Raw genomic sequence first — 13,104 nt, forward strand, 5'->3', positions numbered from 1 at the left:
CTAAGTATTACAACTATCTGGTGACGACTCTACGAGTACACTGAACTTGAAGAAGAAAAGGAAAAGGGGAATAGAAGGTTTGTCGACATGAGCCTCTGGTATGGCTGAGGGTGTTGGCCAGTGCGCGGTGATAGAAGGTTCTGGAGTAGTGGTCTGTGCGTTCTGGGAATAGCTTCACCAGGGCTGTGACGGCTGTGGCGGCGTCACCATATATATACCACTGGAGCGAGCCAAGCCAGGAAGCTTGGCTCACTTGTAGCTTTTGATAGCAATCACAACAGGTTTGGCGCAGTGGTCTGCCCTGCCGTGACATTTGAGCCAAGCTTGCACGGGAGCGTGGGTTCGAGCCACGCTCTTGGAAAGTCTGAGCCCGCTTTGCATGTACTCTGGAGCTTGCTGCCGGGAAGACCGCGCTCGGGTATATGGAGTGGTAGGACTTTCAGTTACCATATATATGCCCTCTTCTCGATGATAAATGGCACTCGAAGGCCTCGCTGAGCAGCAGCTCGCGGGGCTCTCGTCGAGGGGGGAGATGTGACGGCTGTGGCGGCGTCACCATATATATATACATTGGAGCGAGCCAAGCCAGGAAGCTTGGCTCACTTGTAGCTTTTGATAGCAATCACAACAGGTTTGGCGCAGTGGTCTGCCCTGCCGTGACAAGGGCCGAGGGTTGCCGAGGTCCATGCCAGGCTCAGCCTGTTACAATACCCCCCTCCTCTCCCAAGGTGCCCGATCAGGGGGGAGAGATCTTTCCATGCTTCTCCTCAAATATATCCAACGCCTCCGTTTCCTCGAAATTACTTAGGGGCTCCCATGTAGGCTTAGCATAGCCAGACCATTTCACTAGGAGCCTTGTCCTTCCTCTCACCTTCTTTGCCTCCAAGATCTCCTCGACTTGCCACTCCGCTTCTCCTTCTCCATCGTCGTTGCTTCCGATCAGCGCTGGGGCTGAGTGTCGTCCTGTTGTTGTGATGGTAGAGGGTCTTCCGCTGCCCTTTTTAATAGCATAACGTGGAAGACGTTATGAATCCCCGGTGGAGTATCCAACCGACAAGCATGGGAGCCGATCAGCTCAGTGACAGTATACTTAGCGTTTTAGCCAATCGAGTTTCGCCGAGGGTCTATCTGTCTTGATATGCTTTAATCGTAGCCATACCTTGTCCCCAACACGGAATTGTTCAGCTATCTGACGAGCTCTATTGGCGTACTCTTCCTGACGTTCTTGGGCTGAGGCCATTGTTGCTTGAGCTACTTCTGTTGCTTCCCGTAGCCGGGCTACAAAAGCTTCTCCCTGAGCAATTGGTGACTTCCCTGTAGTCCTTAGGGGCTCTTTTGCATCGACTAGACCCAGGAGATCAACATCGTAACCGTGGGTCATAAAGAAGGGGCTGATGCCGGTCGAGGTTGCATTGCGGTTATTAATCGCTAGCATGGCCATCGGGAGAAGTGCAGCCCAGTCGTCTTGCCAATAGGTTGTGTAGGAGCGTAAGTATTCTTCAAGGACTTGGTTCATCCGCTCAGTGGCTCCGTCTGTTTCCGGATGATTCGCTGTCGATAGTCGTCGTGTGATCCGAAGTAGGTTGCATATCCTAGCCCACATATGGCTCACGAACTGGGGTCCTCTATCTGAGACGATGGCCCTCGGCAGGCCATGGTGTCGGATCAAGCAGCGGGTGAGACGATCTGCTATTGCGTCTGCTGTCGTAGATGCCATAGGTTCGAAGATCACATTCTTGACAGTCTATCTGTGACTACCATAATCTCGGTTGTTCTGTCAGGGCCCGATGGGGTAATCCGGAAACAAAGTCAATAGAAAGCTCTGACCAGATCCGATCGGGAATGGGGAGGGGCTTCAATAATCCTCTTCGTTTTTCCCGCCATACAGCTGTCCTTCCACAAACGTCACAGTTCCTCAGGAATCTCCTCACATCCTGGCTCAGGCCCGGCCAGGTAAACTTTCGGCTGATAAGGGTCTTCGTCATATCCCTTCCAGGGTGACCAGCCAGCACGGAGTCGTGCGTTTCTTGAATAACCCGGGTGCGAAGCGGTTCAAAGTGAGGTAGCCAGATTCGGTCCCTCCAACACAAGCGTTTTCCTTCGTCGATAGAACATTCCGCAATAGATATTGGTAGCCCCCACTCTGGGGCAGTTGGCGTTCTCCGTCCAAAACCATGCGTCTGATCAGCCAGTAGCGGTTGTTGGCTTCCAATCCTTGGTCCCATAGGCTTTTCAAAGGCTCCTCGGAAAAGGGGTTCTCCGGGGGTCCGATTTATCCGCGGGTCGTCTAACTCCTGATCCTGATCTCCGCCCTTAACGAAGCCAGAGCTTACTCTGGTGGTTGCTCCCTTTCTAAACCAAGGCGGCCCGATTGATCTTAAGACTCTTATTCCTCGCGGGCCTAAGTAACTGGAAGCATCTCCCAGTAAGTCGGTCGTCTTGGCTCGATACCGGTAGGTCCTGTTCTCTCCTTGACAAAGCGTCCGGCACCACAGCATCTGTTCCAGGTCGGTACTTGAGCGTGAAGTTATAACGAGCCAATATCTCTGCCCACCGTACCTGCCGCTCGCTCAGCTGTCGTTTCTTCTGGAAGTATTCCAAGTTTTTTGTGATCAGTCCAGATCTCGAAGTGAGCTACGCTCCGGAGCTCCGCGTCCCATTGGTCCAGGCACTTAACCACTGCTAACAGTTCTTTGTCATGTATCGGGTAGTTGGACTCAGCGGGATTGTTTTTCTTTGAGAACAAGGCGACTGGGCGAAGGATCCCATCTTCGTCATACTGCGAGAGGGCGCCACCCACGGCATAGCCCGACGAATCTGTCTCCACTACCGTCCTCCTTTCTGGATCCCACTGGGCCAATACTGGCGCGCTGATCAGAAGTGTCTTAAGTGTCTTGAACGCTTCTTCGCACTGAGGGGTCCAACTGAAAGACACCCCTTTTTGGTCAAAGCCGTCAGCGGTAGAGCTATCTCCGAGAACTTGGGCACAAATGCTCGATAGTAATTTGCAAAACCAATAAAGCTCCGTACTCCTTTGACAGAACGAGGGCGCTGCCACTGCTCCACAGCTTTAATCTTTTCTGGGTCAACGCGAATCCTCTTCCTGCATCGATAATGAATCCAAGATATTTGACGCTCTTGACTTCAAATTCGCACTTGTCTATATCGACTTGTAGTCCTGCGGTTTGCAACCTTTCCAACACTTTCCGGACTTTCTTCCTATGATCGGATAGGGAGCCGCTAGAGTAAATGAGGACGTCGTCGATGTAAGCCGAACAGAATTCGTCTAGGTACTCTCGTAGTGTATTGTTGATGTACCTCTGGAATGTAGCGGGTGCTCCTGTGAGGCCGAAGGGGGTAACCAGCCATTCGAATAGCCCGTACCTAGTACGAAATGCAGTCTTCCATTCGTCTCCTTCTTTGATCCGAATCTTGTGGAACGCGGCGATGACGTCTAGCTTAGTGAACCATTTAGCTTGGGACAACGACCTCAGCGTTTCGCTGATCAGAGGAAGAGGATATCTATCCTTGCGGGTAATCGCGTTGAGACCCCGGTAATCGACGCAAAACCGTAGGCCTCCCCCTGGTTTCTTCACGAATAAAACAGGCGCTGACGCTGGTGAACTGCTGGCTCGTATAAAATTCTTATCGAGCATCTCGGTAAGGGTTTTCCGCAGAGCAATCAACTCCTCTCGGGACATTCCGTATAACGGTCCCCAGGGGAACTTTCTCTTTGCCGTTTTCATCCTTCTCAAGCGGGATAGCGTGGTCAATTCCAGTCCGGTGTGGAGGTAGGCGGTCTGCTTCGGTACGATCGAAGAGCGGAAGGAAGTCGTGATAGTGCTCTGGCAGTTTCTGGCGGGGATCACTTCTTTTCTTGGGCGCCAATGCCTTCTCAATGTCTGCCAGGCTAGCTGCGAATATTTGCGTCGTTGCTTTCGGATTGGAGCAAGCCTTGGTTCGGCGAGCTCTTCTGATTAGCGCCCCAAAACACTGGCTGTTTGTTGTGTGAGAGGATACTTTTTCCTCCCTTGGTCCTCTTTCCTTAACTCTTAAGCCCGTAGTGCCGATTATCAGTTCGCCTCTGGACGGCGAGATCGTCACATCCTCGAGGTCCATCCAAGGTCGACCCAATATCACTTCGTCGACTTGGCCTGGGATAACGTAAAAGAATACCTTTTTCTTTTATGGCCGTCGATATCCGTATCCGCATAAGCCACATGCGTAATTGCTCCTTCCACCGTAACATTGACCTGCTCCAGGTTTCGAGGAGTGATGGGGATGCGTGGGAGACGAAGTCGCTTGACGAGAACATCACTGATGGAGGCATAGCAGAGGCATCCACTATCAACGAAAGCCTTAGTGTAATAAATGCTATTGATCCCGAAATTAATGTAAAACGGTTTACCATCCATCTTCTTTTTCGCAATGCTCCAATCTTTCTTAGCCTTCCGAGTGCCCCTGACGACGACTTCTATCAGGGGCTAGTCTTTAACGACTCGTCATCAGTTCGATCGGACGTCGACCCTCCGTTCCCTCATTTCTTCTTCCACCTCCGCTCGCAATACCGGTCTAGTCTTTTAATCCCGGTCTCGTTGTCCTGGCGCGGACGTCTTGCAGGCAAAAGAGGACACTTGCTTATTTTGCACCCTGTTCTCCCGCATCTTAAGCAGCGCCCTTCGCTTCTCCGGCGGTCGATCTCGCTCTGATTAACCCATTTTGCGCGCTTTCCCTCCAGCTCCTTGTTAGCTCTGTGGACAGCCTGGCTAATCTTCGTAGGCTCCCAATCCATCTCGTCTACCGTTGCAGTGGTGGTGACTGGTCGGTGCTTCGGTTCTGGTGCTTTAGAATCAGGGGTTGAAGAGCGTGACCTGGTTTTCGGTTTCCGCGTATAAAAGCGCAGCTCGTCGAGATTAGCGCCCAAGTGATGTAGGTTGTTGACGAACTCGGGATAATCCTTAGGTAAGTTCAACTGGCTCGCCAGGGCGGTCCTCATCTCCCTGTTAATGGTCCGTTTGAGGTAGTTGATCTTCACGACGTCGCTCCATTCGGCACCTCCGCTGTCTGCTAGCTCTTTTTCGAACTTTGGAAGAAAGGAAGCGAAACTCTCTTTTCCCCTTGAGCCATTGATTCCAACCTGCCGAGAGCTCGTTGTTCGATGTTAGGATCGCCGTAACAGGTCGCGAGGTAAACGAGAAAGTGCTCAGGGTTCGAAGTTCCATCTGGGCCACCTCTTTTAAAGAAAGCGGCGGCCATGGCTTGAGGTGTTTCCTCTAAGCGGGCGTATATATATGCGAACTGATCGGTCGGGGAGCCGATCGCCGAACCATCGACTCGGAGCTTACTCCTCATCTCCAATTCCCATGTGCGGAACCTCTTCCTAAGTCCGTTAAAGGGGAGGGTCAGGAAGTGTCGGCTTCTTTCTCTTCGAATATTCGTTCGCATCTGGTATCGTTGGCGAATGTACCACCGGTGCAGTGCCTACGCTCGTCGCTGGTGTGAGGGTCGAGACACCCGAAGTAGATCGTTCTCCCTGCATAGATGCGATGGTATCCTGAAGGGTTCGGATTTGCGCTTGGTTTGCTTCGTTCGCCTGCCTGCCCTTCCTGTCGAAGAGCAGCAATCTGTTCCGCTAACTGACGCATCGTCTGCATCAGCATGGAGGTCTCGGCTTGCGCCGCCATGGTGTCCTCCTGCGTCATTGTCCCTGGCCCTCGTGCCGAGGTCACTACTGTTGAATTCACGCACGTACTCAATGCGCCGAATTCCGCTAGTTGGGTCTGCGCTGAGGCTCTTCCAACTGTTTTCCGCGAGGTGAAAGTTCGGTGTAATGTAACGGTTCCAGGAGTGTATTACAACTATCTGGTGACGACTCTACGAGTACACCGAACTTGAAGAAGAAAAGGAAAAGGGGAATAGAAGGTTTGTCGACATGAGCCTCTGGTATGGCTGAGGGTGTTGGCCAGTGCGCGGTGATAGAAGGTTCTGGAGTAGTGGTCTGTGCGTTCTGGGAATAGCTTCACCAGGGCCGAGGGTTGCCGAGGTCCATGCCAGGCTCAGCCTGTTACACAAACGGTCGGCTATGTGCTTCTTGAGGGTCGGGGCTGGCCAGGAGCAGACGGGTCATGAGAGGCATGCTCTTTAGCCCGCCGATGCAGCGGTCGAAGAAGAGTCCGTCCAAAGCGGCCGTCATCCGTCGCTGCTCATCGTCCGCACACGACCGGGGCATTCGACTACAGGCCTGGATGTCCATTAATTTTTCCTTCCGGCGAAGTGGATCGACCAGCCGGTCCGCTTTAGCCAGTTTGTCGTTTCGTGTCTTAGGATCCCTTCCTCCATGACCCTCTGCATCTTCTCCTGCGTTTCTCGCTGCAGCGACCAGCCCTGCGCAATGTCCGAGACGATACTGCGATCGTCCGAATGCACCGTCGCTCTACTGCTTCTTATTCCATCCCCTCTCTCGCCGCCCCCGGCGGCAGCGGAGGAGGGTTCGACACAAAAGTAGAAGACCGCCCTCTTGGGTCCTGTGAAGAAGGTCTGGCAGGTGCACGTTGGCCCAGCAGTCCCTCTGGGCCCTGGCTCCTTTTGCGTTGTGCTTGTCGTTGAGGTGCACTCGCAAGCACTTCCAACTTAACGTGAGATGACCTGTTACAACCTGCACCAGGAATGGATACAGACTGCAAGGCAGTACGCCGAAGGTGAATATGACAGGATGATCGAAGGTTGTGACAAGCGTCTCAGACACGGGTTCACTGTCAACAACAGGTTGTTCTAACAAAGAGCTACTGAAAGTAGATTGTAGACAAATGAACTTGAATTGCTTGCATGAGGAATCAGATTCCTCGATACGGGGAGCGCCCGGCGCTCCCCCCTATTTATGTCAAGCTGTCTACATATATTTCTGAAGTATCTTTGTACCTTGCTCAGTGTGCTCAGTGGTCTTGGCCACTGATCAGACTGAGCAACTCCTGATTGGTTGCACGGGGGCTTGTGGGTCTTTCCATCCCTGGCCCAATGATTGGCTGAGGTGCCCAGCACCTCGGGTACCACCCAGTGGTTCCTGTATAGGGGTATTACGCTTGGGACGTAACACGTTTCCTCTCCTCCCTGGTCTTCGCCTCGAAGACCCTTGACGCTAGGAAATTGTCGTTGTGACTGTAAGTTTTCCCTTTCATCCTTTTCTAAAATGCCTGCTAACAGGGTGCAGAAGAATTATCAAAAAACTCAAAGAAAGAAGTCGCAACCGCGATCTTCTACTGAACGTCGTTATTCCCTTGTTGATTACACCAATACTTTCGGTTTCGCCATGCCCGTCGATTGTTCTCGTTGTAAGCGGCTGCGGCTTACAAACTGTAAGGCTGCCGACCGTAGCTTGTCTTGTCAGAATTGTCTGCAAGCGGGGGCGAATTCTTGCAATATTTATGGTGAGCCCTCGTCGGTGCTTCGTGGTCTTCTTGAGGAGAAACGGCGCCTTGATCGCGAGAGGGGTGATGCGGTTTCGGAACTTCTAGCAGCTGCAGCCGCTCAGAGGGATGCCGCCGCAAAGCTTGCTAGGATAGAGGAGCAGTCTCGTTTTCTTGAAAACAGGGCGGGTGAGGCATTTTCTCGGGAATACACTCTGTTGCAGGAGGCGGAGGCGGAGGAACAAGCGGGTTCCTCGGCCGTTACCCAGGAATCGGGGTTCCCAGTCGTAGGGGACGGTCGTTCCCCGTTGTCCTTTGGGGACGTTGGTAACCTTGATTTCTCGGGTGTCGACTGGTCGTCGTTGGATCCAAATCTTTTATCCCAGGTCGGTCTGGGTTCTGTCGGTGAAACTGCTGGAGCTTCTCCGGACAGTCCAGGAAGTCGACAGGTTCCCACGAGTTAGACTCTGGTCCGTAATCCAGCCATTTGACGAGATATTGGAGTTCGTTGTTGCTGATTCGTGAATCCAGGATATTCTCGACGTCAAATTCTTCTTCGTCGTCGACCACCTCGAGCCGTGTCTCGAGTTTTGCTTTCTTTGGGGCTGGTTCAAGAAGGAAATGTGGAATACTTTGGTTCGTACTCGCATGGAATCGGGAAGGATAATTCGTAGTTAGATGTTGAGATCTTTTCTTGATCTTGAATGGCCCGATCTTCTTGAAATCCAGTTTCTTGCTTGGTCGTTTCGTGTGAAGATTGCGTGTGAGAAGAAACACTTTATCTCCCTCCTCGAGGGGAGGTCCCTCGACCCTATGTTTGTCGTAGTGGGTGCGCATTCGTTCCCTGACAACTTCGAGTGTTTCTTTCAACATGTTGTGCATCTCCTGCAATCGTCCTGCGTGGATCGCTGCACGTGGTACCTCTGCTGTTGGTCCCTGTCGTAACTCGGGTTGGAATCCGTAGTTGGCAAAGAATGGTGAGACGTTCGTTGTCTCTGTGTTGCTCGAGTTGTATGCTAACTGAGCGGTTGGTAACAGGTCAACCCAGTTGTCCTGTTCGAAGTTGATGTAGCACCGAAGGTATTGTTCAATGACTTGGTTGAGTCGTTCGGTCTGTCCATCTGTCTGGGGTGGAACGCTGTCGAGAGTTTTGACTTGACGTCTAGTCGTTTCATCAGGGCTTGCCAAAACTTAGAGGTGAAGAGTTTGTCTCTGTCCGAAGTGATGTCATCTGGCAGTCCATGTTGGCTCACGATGTTCCGTTCGAATAGGTAGGCGAGCTGTTCTGCCGTAGTGGTTTCTCTGAAAGGAATGAAGTATGCCCACTTGGTGAGTCTGTCAACCACTACCCAGATGGCGTCGTACTTGGTGTTGGTTCCATCTGGTACCGTTGAGCTGGGGAGTTTGGTGATGAAGTCCATGGAGATGGATCCCCACGCTCGTTCTGCTGTGGGAAGGGGTTCGAGAAGTCCGTAGGGTTTGTGTCTTGCTGCTTTGCTCTTAATGCATGTCTCACATTCTCTTACCATTTCCTCCACAATCTTTTTCATTCCTGGAAATGCGTAGTGCTGTTGTACGCGTTCGAGCGTTTTTCTGATACCTGGGTGTCCTCCGAGTTTGTCGCTGTGGAGTTTCGTGACACACGCTCGTCTCTTGTCTGCTGGTACGTAGGCCTTGTCGTTGTACCATACTGGGTCGTTGTCGTCGGGCCCGGCCCGTAGACCTAGTTCCTGTATCTCATCCTCATCGACGTCTTGTCGTTTGGCTTGAACTCGTAATCTTCCCACTCGGTGTGATAAGTCCTTGCGCAGTCTTCCCAAATCTGGATGGCGTGTTCCAGTGTTCCGTCTTTTCTTTAAAGAGGGGGCTGCGTCGATCTTTTCGTTACCCTTGTGGTCTGGTCGTCTGCTGAGCGCGTCTGCTCTAGCGTTTCTTTTCCTTTGACATAGTGGATGCGGAAGTTGAAGGGGCAAGGAATTCTGCCCATCGTACTTGTCTTGGACTTAGTTCCTTCGTGACGAAGTACTTCAAATTCCGGTGGTCTGTGAATACATCCACTGGTTCCTCAGTCCCACTGAGATATGGTCTCCATTCGTCAAATGCCTCGATGATGGCCATGAGTTCCTTGTCGTGGATTGGGTAGTTGAGTGCTGGTCCAGAAATCTTTTTGAGACAAATCCTACCGGGTGTCGGCCGTCGTTAAAGTATTGATAGAGCTCTGCCCAATAGTAAAAGTCTGACGCATCGGTCTCGACATAGAATGGTCTGCTGAAGTCTGGCATTCGTAGTACGGGTTCGCTGCTGATAGCGTCCTTGAGTTGGTCGAAGGCGTCTTGTTGTTGTTGTTTCCACTTAAATGGTGTTCCTTCGCCGGTCAACTCGTGCAACGGTTTTGCAATTTTCCCAAATCCTTTGATGAATGATCTGTAGAAGTTGATGAATCCAATGAACATCCTAACTTCCTTCTGGTTTGTTGGTGTCGGCCAGTCCCGGACTGCCGTGATCTTAGCTGGTTCCATGCGGATCTCTCCTGGTGTAATTTCGAATCCCAAAAGACTGTCTTCTGCACGTGGAATTCGCTTTTTCGTGGGTTCACTGAGAGTCCTGCATCCTGCAGTGTTTGTAAGATCTGTCGTACGTGCTGTCTGTGTTCTTTGAGGGTCTTCGAATAGATCAAGATGTCGTCTAGGTATACAAAGGCGAATCGATCCAGATATGGGCGCAGGGTGTGGTCAATCATGCTTTGGAATGTCGCAGGGCGTTAGTGAGTCCAAATGGCATGACTTGGTACTCAAAGTGTCCGTAGCGAGTCCTGAAAGCTGTTTTCCATTCATCCCCTTCCTTAATCCGGATGTGGCCAAAGGCCATCGGAAGATCCAGTCGACTGAACCATTAGCGCCTGCCAGTCGGTCCTTCATCTCCCTGATAAGCGGCAGCGGATACCTATTCTTGATCGTTTCCTCGTTGAGTTGTCGATAATCGACCACAAGCCTTAAATCTGTCGTTCCTTTCTTAGGCACGAATAAAATGGGGTAAGCTGCTTCGCTTTGTGATTCTCTGATAAACCCCTTTGGTAGGTTCTCCTTGATGTACTCTCTTTTGTAAGGCTTTGTCCTGTCGTGGACCTAGGTGATATGCTTTGTGGTATCGTAACTTTGCTCCTTCCTTCAATCGGATCTCGTGGTCGAAAGAGGTTCTCTCTTGGGGAGCTCGTCCTTCATCTTGTGTCTGAAGACTGTAAAACTGTGGTATTCTTTCGGAATGTTGCTGAGGTCCTCCTTTTCCTTGGGAGGCTTGTGCCTCGAGTCGTCACTCGGGTCTTCCTCTAGCTTCTCTGGTCTGACATACATCACCCAACCTTCTGGTTCTCTGGTGTGCGAGGGTCCTTCCTTGGTACTTCCTCTGTCAGTTGACATCGGCTCGTCGTGGCTCGTATGTCTCGTATGCTCGCAGGGGCTCTCTTGTCCCTCTGGGCACCTGGGAGCTCTATCCAGTTCAGCTCTGTTCACCCGTCTGGTGTCAAGCCTGGAGTTGAGATGGCCATTCTCCCAGTCTATATCCGGGTTGTACTTCTTCAACCACGGATGTCCCAAGATCATGTCACACTTGGGTCCGGTTGGCAGGATATCGAAGTCCACTTCCTGCGGGTCGTCGTCCACCGTGATCAAGAGTGTCGTTTCCCGTGAACTGATTCCTCCATCATAACTGGCCGTTTGCCCTTCGTAGGTCCTCATTCTGTATGGTGTTTTCTTCATGACCCACGGCATCCTCGTCTTGTTCACGAACGAGGGGTTGACGATGTTGATCGAACTCCCTGAGTCGATCACTGCAACTGCTCGATACTCCTTTCCTTTGGAGTTTGTCCATCGAACTACTACTGTCAGGGCACTTTGGTTTCCTAACACTGTGGCTCCGGCAACTGTCTCGTAGTGCCACCATGGAGGTCTTTCTTGGATCCGGCTCGCGGCCTCCTGATGCGAGTTGTGATCCGTCGTCGTGGAATTAGTTTGTTCCACTGGGGCCTGGGGAGGCCCGTTGGCCGTTTCCCGTACGTGGACTCTGGTAAAATCGGATGGTCCCGAACATTGTCTTTCCCACGCTTTCTGTCGTAAGTGGTAGTCGCTTGCCAACTTCACGGCGTCTGACTCCAGTCCTGATTCTCTAGTGGTGTAATAGAACATCTCGTGTCGCTCGAGGTACTGTTGTTCTAGTCGTCTGCGGAAATCGGGTCCCAAATACTCGTTGGCGAGTTCTTCCAATGTTCCGTATTCTCCATAGGCATCATATGGGAGGTCTCTTCCTGGGTACCCCTTTGACCGAGTGACTTTCTTGTTGGCCTTCTTCCTGACCCTTGCTTGGCTCTTCTGTCGGTGCCAGTCTCTTGCCTTTGCGCGGCGGTGACGGGCGCACCAAACGTGTTCACAGTCCTCGAGATCCAAAGCATCCTTGTCCCAACATCCTGTGGGGACCATGTTTTCCACAACAAGTGTGTATTTTCCTTCCGTTGTTGTGGTATAATTCCAATCCTCCTCCGATCCTGCCTTGTGTACTTGCAAGATGGGGTCGTTATCTCGTCTGGAAGGGAATACCTCGTGGTAAACCTTGAATCGATAATGGACTCTGCAGTAGTCGTAAATGCAGTCAAACCATGCAACTGAGTCGTGTAGTTCGTGGCAGGGTATAGCAAGAGGTACGTCGTCTGGGTGAGGTTCTGCCTTGGTGTGCTCGGTGGGGGTGTCTTCCCGTAGACCACTGGTCGTCCTGGTCTCTCGAAACGCTCGTTCCAGTCCTTGGCTGTCACCCACCAGTCTGCATTGTTGCTCATGTCCCAAAGGGTGATGGGTTCATCCTCTGGTTCTGGTTCTGACTCTGTATAGTCGTCGTCGGTGGAGACTCCGGTTTCTGCGGTTCTCACATCTTCTTACCCACTCGGCTCCATCCAACGGACAATCGCTTCTTGCTAATGAGTTTTCGTTTTGATCGTTGGTCGTGGAAGTTCTCTCAAAACTGGGCTTTTGAGCGGGGTTAGGCGTGATCCATCATGTCGGCGAGTTGTTCTTGAGTCGTTCCTGTGGGCATGTGCGACATGAGGTTTCCCATCGCGGCGTCCATCATCGGCCGGTGGAGGGGTCGTCGTCTTCGCGATGTATCATCCTGACGACGCGGTCGGTGTCCGCGAACTGAACTGATTTGGCTTCAGGTACCGGTTTGAATTTCTTCGGTGAACGACATTCTCGTGCAAAGTGTCCCATCTTGTCACAATTGAAGCATTTGACCTTGGACTTATCCTGGGGTTTGTCGCCGTACTTTCGTTGTTGGCCTCTACCGTGCTGTGCTGCTCCGATGTCCATGGGTCCTGAGTGTGTTCCCCATGAAGTGCTCTTGTGTTCGTACTTTTTTTGATGTTGGCCTTGGGAACCTGAGGGTTGCGATAGACTCCTTTGTCTTCCATGGATCGCTCATAGAGTCGGTTGTCGATGACAATGGCTTTGTTGATGTATTCGTCGAGGGTAAGTGCGTGTCGGTCTTCCTTGATGAGTTCGTCCTTGACCTTGGGCTTCAAGCCTCTGTAAAATTTGTTCTTCAGAGCGGCATCGGCCCAGTTGACCCTGAATGCGTCTCGGCGAAAGAGTGTCGCGTACGTCGAGGCTGAGGCAGTCTGCACAAGTCGTTCGAGACGATCCTCGGCTGCCTTTTCCTC

This window comes from Podospora pseudocomata, chromosome 5, assembly GCF_035222375.1.
Source record: "Podospora pseudocomata strain CBS 415.72m chromosome 5, whole genome shotgun sequence".
Lineage (NCBI taxonomy): Eukaryota > Fungi > Ascomycota > Sordariomycetes > Sordariales > Podosporaceae > Podospora > Podospora pseudocomata.